The 6,996-nt window shown below is 43.6% G+C and overlaps 1 long non-coding RNA gene across 2 annotated transcripts; it reads right to left on the bottom strand.

Annotated features, from left to right (window-relative positions):
- Window positions 1-1,804: 1,804 nt before the first annotated feature.
- On the bottom strand, window positions 1,805-5,942 carry LOC123046813 (uncharacterized). 2 transcript variants are annotated; one of them, XR_006422627.1, is made up of 7 exons: window positions 5,675-5,942; window positions 5,427-5,541; window positions 4,586-4,976; window positions 4,339-4,456; window positions 4,031-4,179; window positions 3,852-3,930; window positions 1,805-3,773 (listed from the first exon to the last, which is right to left on the bottom strand). It is a non-coding gene; the product is annotated as an uncharacterized lncRNA (long non-coding RNA). The 2 variants fall into 2 exon arrangements; XR_006422626.1 differs by having other exon boundaries at window positions 1,805-3,743.
- Window positions 5,943-6,996: the final 1,054 nt, after the last annotated feature.

Below are 6,996 nucleotides of genomic sequence, written 5' to 3'. Positions count from 1 at the left end.
CGGCGGCGTGGCCCTTTGGCGGCGGTGGCGGCTGGCGGCGGGGGTTGAACGGCGGAGCCCTACAGGCCCAGATCTGGGTCCTTTTGGCCCGATCTGGGTCAGGGCGGGCTGGTCTGGCCTTCGGCGGGTCTCCTTCGGCTGGGCTGGCGGGATGCGGCCGTTGGGACCGGCGGCTCTGCACTGCGTCGGCTGCAACGCGGCTGCAGGAGCTTAACGGGCCCGATCTGGGCCCGGCTGGGCAGGGGGTCCGGCGTGCTCCCGCGTCTGCGTCCGGTCTGCTACGGCTTGTGCCGTGGAGGTTGTCCCCTCCCACGTGGCTGTGGTGCTCCTGGTCCCTATCGGCGGTGGTCTCGTTTGGTTCGGCCGGCCTCGCAGTGTCTGCGGTGGAGAGACGACGGTGGTGCCCTCGTGACTGTGGTGGCGCAGGTTGGTGGGCGGTTGGCATGGTGGAGCCGCCGGTTGGTCCTGGGTTGTGGGTTTGAGGGGTAGGGCGAAATCCCTCTCGGATCCGCCCGGCACCGACGCGGTGACGCCTGCGGGCGCCATCAACCTTCTTGAAGGGCGTCAGGAGTACCTCTCGCCCGCTTCCCTCCGTGTACCGGGAGAAATCCTAGGATTCGTCCGGGCATCAGCGTCGTCGTCGTCGCAGTCCTTCTTGAAGGTGTTGCTTGGTTCGCGGCGACTCGATGGCATTGGGGCATGGTGGATGTCCCTGGTGGGCGCAACGGTTGCGGGATACTTCATCTTTCGTTCTTCCGGTGCTGCCGGCATTTCTTTCTTTTGATTTTCTCTTGTCTTTCTTTTGGGCATGCTTGTGCTGTTTGCCCCAGCATCATTCTTCTGGCTGTATCGGTGTTGTTGCTTTGTAATACAAAGCGGGGGGAAACCCTTTTTCGGTAACAACTTTATTCATTGCCATGAGGGAACCAGGGAGTTCTGAGAACGGATTCATTATATGAGAGTGATCAGCATCAACAATATAGCTTTCAAAGTTTTCGAACACCAAGTCACTAAGTTGTTTGATGCAATATCAAGAGCAAAAGGAAACAAGACAGATGACGGAGATCAGCGACGTAGGCGTCGGCAGCACGGGCGCGTAGACAGATTGGAAGCAGACGTACATCGCGAAACTGAAAATGGGAGACTTGGCTCCAATCTACCTCGTGGTTAGTAGAGTTTGCTCGTTCAAGATGTTCCTTGTTGCAGTACTGTTTATTAATGGACGCAAAGTCTCCCTGATGAACCACTCCTAGCATGCTCCTTCCGTAAGGGCCCAAACACAAACCCAAATCTCCGGATCATACCTGGACAAAACAAGCAGACACAGACCCTGTGTTCTACTCACAAAGTCACAAGACAAGCAATAAGTGTAGTGTGTCCAGACTCCAGGCCATGCCTGTGAATAGAGCAAACCTGTGTAGCTTCTGCACTCGAACCTTGTCTTGTAAACAGAAATCGCAGGAAAAAAAATTCCTCGGAAAATAAAAACAACATGGCAACAATGATTGTTTCAGATTGCCAATTGGGTATCAGGCAACCGGAAGATTCTGCAGTGAACCATTACAGTGTCTTTATTTAATTACGCTTTAGCACAGGCAACCAAAAATGACACCCAAGCATAGGTTCAGATATGAAGATACTATTGCAATTTGCAAAGAACTGCATTTCATTTCACTGAATATACATGTCCACACTGAGAAAACAAATGAAATTTTTTGTCCTATTTTCATACCACCCATCGAAACCTTCTACAGATTGAAGCTACAAGGGAAATAGCAGGTGTGAAAAAACCATTCTCTCTTCCTTATAGCATTATTAGGGAGAAAGTGGCTACAAAGAGAAACTAAAAAGGTATGATTCATCTCAGGATTCTCCCTTTCTGATTCTTCCCTCGAGAAAAAGAGTCTCAGATCGCGGCCAAATGATTGAGGCTCCTGATTCAACTTGCCAATGTGCTTGTGAAATACCTGAAAGCTTAGCATAGCTAGATTGCAAACAAGTGCCCATGTGCAAACAATTATTGAAACCCTCATGAACTTCGGGTCGAGGCACTTCCTGCAAACTTATTAAAGTAGCAAGCTAGCAGTTGAGCACACACTTAAATAACTACTCGTATTCATTGCCAGTAGGTAATACTCCCTCCGTTCCCAAATATTTGTCTTTCTAGCCATCTCAAATGGACTACAACATACGGATGTATGTAGACATGTTTTAAAGTGTAGATTCACTCATTTTGCTCCGTATGTAGTCACTTGTTGAAATCTCTAGAAAGACAATTATTTAGGAAAGGAGGGAGTATATTTCATTTTTTGAGAGTGACCAGCATCAACAATATAGTAATCCAGTTTTGGACACAAGTCACTAGGAGGTTTGACTTCAATATCAAGAACAAAAGAGAACAGGAGAAGCCAACAATTTTATTCCTTTCTGAACCTTCCAAGAGCAGGTATCTAGTGAGATTACCTCATCATGATCCGGAATTACTCTCATCACTTAATTATAGTCCTCACTGGCCAGTGGCCGAAGTTTTTTCTATCTACTTTATATTTGTGGAAAGCTTATCTGGAGCTTGGTTGGGTAATTCAAACAATGAGCAAATCTGAAATCAAGATTGTAAAGCTAAATAAGAGTTCAACTCTAGTACAAAGAAGTCTTCACGTTCCAGTCATTGGAGAAAGGTACTGCCCAGGGGATGTGGGAGGGAATGGACTCACGCCAAAAAATGTTTGAGAGGCTATCAATATTGCATAGGTAGTAGTTTGATTAACCATTCTGCATTCTGCACATGAATATGGAAGCACTGCTGATTATTTCTTCCTGCTTGAGAATGAAACTTTGACCTTTTGAATGGCAGCCCTCACTCTTTTTCTTTATTTCTTTTTTTATTTTTGTGAGAGATGAGAGAGGCATCAATATTGACGAATATAGCTCTTCATAAAGATGAAATTTGCAGGGTCAATGACAACAAAGCGCTTTTGAGTCTTCTTTAACTTGATGAGTGTGCTTATGGAATAATCAACTACTGTGGGACAGAGAGAGATGTGGTATGTAGATAGGTAGGTATGGTGTGAACACACGGAAGAAATGGTTTATTTTCTGGGATTTCAATATGTACACCGGTAGAGCTTGTGATATCCCGATGAAGGAATGCAATGCTGAGTGTTGAAGAGGCTAGCAGACATAAGTTACGCAAAAAGAGTGACTGGATTTCAAAGACTTCGGACTAGAGGAACATCAAACTTAACAATACACACTAAAAATTCAGATTGCAATAATCAAAGGCTAATGAAACCTGCTGTTTTTGGCATTGGTGGGACAGAAAAAATACTCCAGATCAAGAAGAGAATAAAATCACCTTCACCATACTAAATTGAGGAGGTTCTAGGAATAAAAATTAGCAAGCTCAAGTCTTTTTGGTCAATCAATGTTCATCAATCACCTAGTAACAAGTGTTCTCTACCTTTATGACTATATGTATCAGCTGAAAACTCTCTTGTGTTATTTAGTTCAGCATGACAACCATTCATAGATTACGAGAGTGCTCAAAAGCTAGGCTGCCAACTTATCAAGAAAGCAGGAATTCTCTAACCTAGGTCTCATGAGGCAATAAGAGTTCGACAATTACACATTGAATACAATCTATCTTAGCTAAACCCATCATGAATTTCAGCAGGGGTTTACTGACCTTTCCTCAATTTGCTACCACTGCATTGTTGAATTCCAAAGTTCTCCACAGGCCACGTCTATTGAGCAACCAAGAAGCTTAGTTCAGTCTAAAAAGTCTGGAACATAAGACAAGTACCTGAGTACCCTTTTCAACTTTTGTACGAATGTAAATAGACAAGGCATACCAATTAGTGAAAGCCCGAGATCTCAGTTTACTCGACGCAAGCACTGAGATGGTTAGAAAGGTATTCTTGTAAAAAGTTCCTGTAATTAACAAAATTTCATTTAGCAACAAAGCTTATGATGAATGCAGGAACACTTCCTATCTGTATCAATATAGGATCGAACTGAAGAAACTACAAACCTTAATTTCTATAGCAAATCTGCAAAATATCAGTTATTCCCCAGTTATGATCCTCACAGCTGAACAGGTACACCAGCAAGTTTTGGTGAATGATGACCAAATGTAACTGCAGAGTATCTTGAAACCAACCAGAACAAGCATAAGAGCACCTGCACAAGAAGCAAAAAAATGTTGAATGCATATTAAATTTCGTCCATGAAAGGAATGGCATTAGCTGAGGATCATGTTAGTTTTCTTGATATTTCTCAGTTCAATAAGGAACATCTAGGTATCGGTAATATGGTTGGAGAAGTTTAACATGTACTTACCAGATTTAAGTACTATGTACAATAAGAAGATACAACACAAGATCCTCATGTGCAGACTTTGTGTGGATGGGGAAGATTCAGCAAGGCTAAAAACTGTACAGCTCCCAAGGTAGAGAATCTGTAAAGTAGATCAAAACACACAGAGTTTAGATTTTTCAGTTATGAGGTAAATCAAATCCGAAATATGACTTGATATGCGAGACCAGGAAAAAGCAAGGAAACTTGATATGCGAAGCTTCTTTTTTACCTTGGTACTCTAGTATGATTTTCAGGATGGTTCCTGATTAACCGCTGTTCTCACAAATCAATGCCAAAATAAGCACTGAGAGCATCGCTGCTGTGCAACCTATCAATGTTCCATCCTAACACTGTTTTCACCACTCAAATGACACTTTGTCAAAACTGCACTGTTCTGAAACTACCACTCTCTGCAAAATCTCTGCAGATCCACTGCTCCTCTGAACTAATACTGAAGAGACTGCAATTTTCATTTGCAACCTTGTGTGACTCTGTCCGTCGACTTGATGAAGAAATGGGACTTTCTCTTCTTCCTTCTCTTGTTTCTTTGACTATCTCTCTTTTGGCAGCTACTGGTTATGCAAAATACAAGAAGCCTACCAGGATTAACACAAGAAAACCTACAGAACATGAGAAAACAAATGTGAATACCTTACACGTATCGATAAATTTTTCATTGGCAAGTAGCAAATGCTAATAATAAATAACTAGTCTTTCGCTATGCCAAAAAGGAAACAAGACAAATAAATAAATGAATTTACAGAATGGCAATAAATTTTGAAATGAATAGACAGGCCCTTCAGTTATTAGTCAATTACTCATATATTAATGAAAAGCATGCGCCCAAGAAAAGTGATTTAAACTAATAGAACGCAGACAATTTTATCAGAAAAATAACAAAATGAGGTACTTTTCACACACACATATATAAGATGTCATGAATTTGTTTGGGCTGGAATTACCCATATGCGGCTGAAAGTGGAAAAGCTGTAAAGAACAATGGCAACCTATAGAAAATGAAGTAGCAAAAAATAAGTCAAAATAGCAAACTCCATCTTGCATATACTCACCAGATTTACGTACAGGAAGAAAATACCACACAGGACCCTCATGCGCCAACTGTCCATAGATGGAGAGAATTCCACAAGACTCGTAGAATGTACAACTCAAAGACAGAGAGACCAGCTGCACAGTATATGCAGTAACAAGGTAAGAAAAACCAAAAGGAAAATGAGCTGGAGCCTGTGGGATCAGGAAAAAAAAACATAAGGGTAACGATGGAAATTTGGAATTGGTAGAGCAAGAAAGTATTTGCTACCTTGGATTTGTCTATAGTGTGACTTTTGGGATGGTTCCCCTTAATTGCTTGCAGTGCTCTGTTAGCTCCTTGGTACCGCAATCCTCGACATCTAATTCTCGTAGTGAACTCGGGAGGCCTTCCTTGGGCAGCGACCGGAGGGCTGGACACCTCCAGATCCCTAATCTTTTGAGGTGCTGCAGCTTGTTTAGCCCTGCAGGGAGGTGTTGCAGCTTGTCGCATCTCCAAAACCTCAGTTGCTGGAGCGAGGTGAGGTGGTGAAAGGCCTCCTCCTGCTCCTTTGTGAAGCGCGCAATCTCTTGGTCCGCAAATAAGGCCTCATCTGTCTCGAGATACTGCAGTTTGGATTCTGTCCTCTTATTTTGCTCCTCCTGCATCCCCCACATAGGGTCCCACGCACCAAAGAAATTGGGGATTCGTTGGACATCTAAATGGCTGAGCTGGCCCCGAGTAAGGAGAGGCAACAGGCCCTCGCATCTTAAATCCTCTCCGCAACCATATATGCTTAATCGGGCGAGAGAGGTGAGGTTTGAAAGGGTCTCCATCGTCTGCACGCCCTTCACGGACCTAAGGTGCAGGTCAAGTAGGGAGGACGGGAAAGGGTGGCGGAAAGATGAAAAGGAGGCTAACCAGCATTTGTCTAACTCAAGGGCAGTTAGGGCTTGGAGGGCTTCGAGGGAATGAACTACCAGACCACGATTGTCGATGTCCAACACCTGCAGAGAGTTGGAGAGATGTGCAGGGAGGAGCAACAACCCATCATCATCCACCGTGTTTGCCTCCTCCACGTCTGCTATTTGCTGCTGCTCATCTTCTCCATTTGTATCATCCATTCTAACATCTAAAGAGGTTGACGTTCCTGCCCTTTCAATACAACGAGACACAAAGCTTTTGCACTTTCTCAAAAACGAAAAGAAAACATCTAAAGAGGTTGACCATGATACTACTGGTGATGTTGGTTGCTGCAAATCCACCCCCACAACCAACTGTGTTATGTTTTCACAAAAATATACTTCAAGTTTGGACAACTTTGGGAAGTGGTACAGGAACTGCGTCAATTCCTTTCCACTAGGACCACCAGACCATCCAACACTAATGCACTCAATAGGATGCTGCCATTCGCCACCACATTCAACTTCCGATGGCACCACCCCAAGATTTGAAGACCATGATGTAAATTTCTTCAATGAGGTTAGCATTAGAAAATACTTCAACTCTAGGGGTGGGCAATTATCAATCTTCAACTCCTGAAGTTGTGTTAGTTGACTGAATAGTAACACCTGATCTAAGTTATGCAGACCATCCTTTGCATTAACTTCCAA

The sequence above is a fragment of the Triticum aestivum genome, chromosome 2B (assembly GCF_018294505.1).
Source record: "Triticum aestivum cultivar Chinese Spring chromosome 2B, IWGSC CS RefSeq v2.1, whole genome shotgun sequence".
NCBI classification, from domain to species: domain Eukaryota; kingdom Viridiplantae; phylum Streptophyta; class Magnoliopsida; order Poales; family Poaceae; genus Triticum; species Triticum aestivum.
This window is presented reverse-complemented; position numbering and strand designations above follow the sequence as displayed.